Source organism: Acanthisitta chloris, unplaced genomic scaffold, assembly GCF_000695815.1.
Source record: "Acanthisitta chloris isolate BGI_N310 unplaced genomic scaffold, ASM69581v1 scaffold23013, whole genome shotgun sequence".
In the NCBI taxonomy this organism is placed as follows: domain Eukaryota; kingdom Metazoa; phylum Chordata; class Aves; order Passeriformes; family Acanthisittidae; genus Acanthisitta; species Acanthisitta chloris.
The window spans coordinates 3078-3432 of NW_008666875.1; the positions used below are offsets into that span (position 1 = coordinate 3078).

At 56.3% G+C, this 355-nt stretch overlaps 1 protein-coding gene across 1 annotated transcript in view; it reads left to right on the top strand.

Moving 5' to 3' along the window:
* LOC103799947 (ephrin-B1) overlaps nt 1-355 on the top strand; it is a gene marked incomplete at its 5' end in the record, with an annotated part of 2778 nt that overhangs the window by 1746 nt on the left and 677 nt on the right. The gene's annotated exons all lie outside the window — the stretch shown is intronic.

Genomic DNA, 355 nt, shown 5'->3' on the forward strand with positions numbered 1-355 from the left:
GACTGGAATAGAGTGCCCAGGGAGGTGGTGGAGTCACCATCCCTGGAAGTGTTTAAGAGGCTTCTGGATCTGGTACTGGAAGATTTGGTTTAGGGTTTAGAGGTTCCAGTAGTGACAAGTTAATGGTTGGACTTGATGACCTTAGAGGTCTCCTCCAGCCCTGATGGTTCTGTGATTCTGTGTAGGGTGGGGACAGGACACATGGTCCCCACTCTGGGGACACCCAGGGCTCCTGCCTGCCCTGCCCAGACCCAGAGGGGTGTGTGGGTCTGGCTGGAGTGGTGAAATGGAGAGCTGCTGCTGTTCCCCTGGGTCAGCTCCCTTCTCTGTGGGGAGAGGCTGCTGTGCCGAGTTT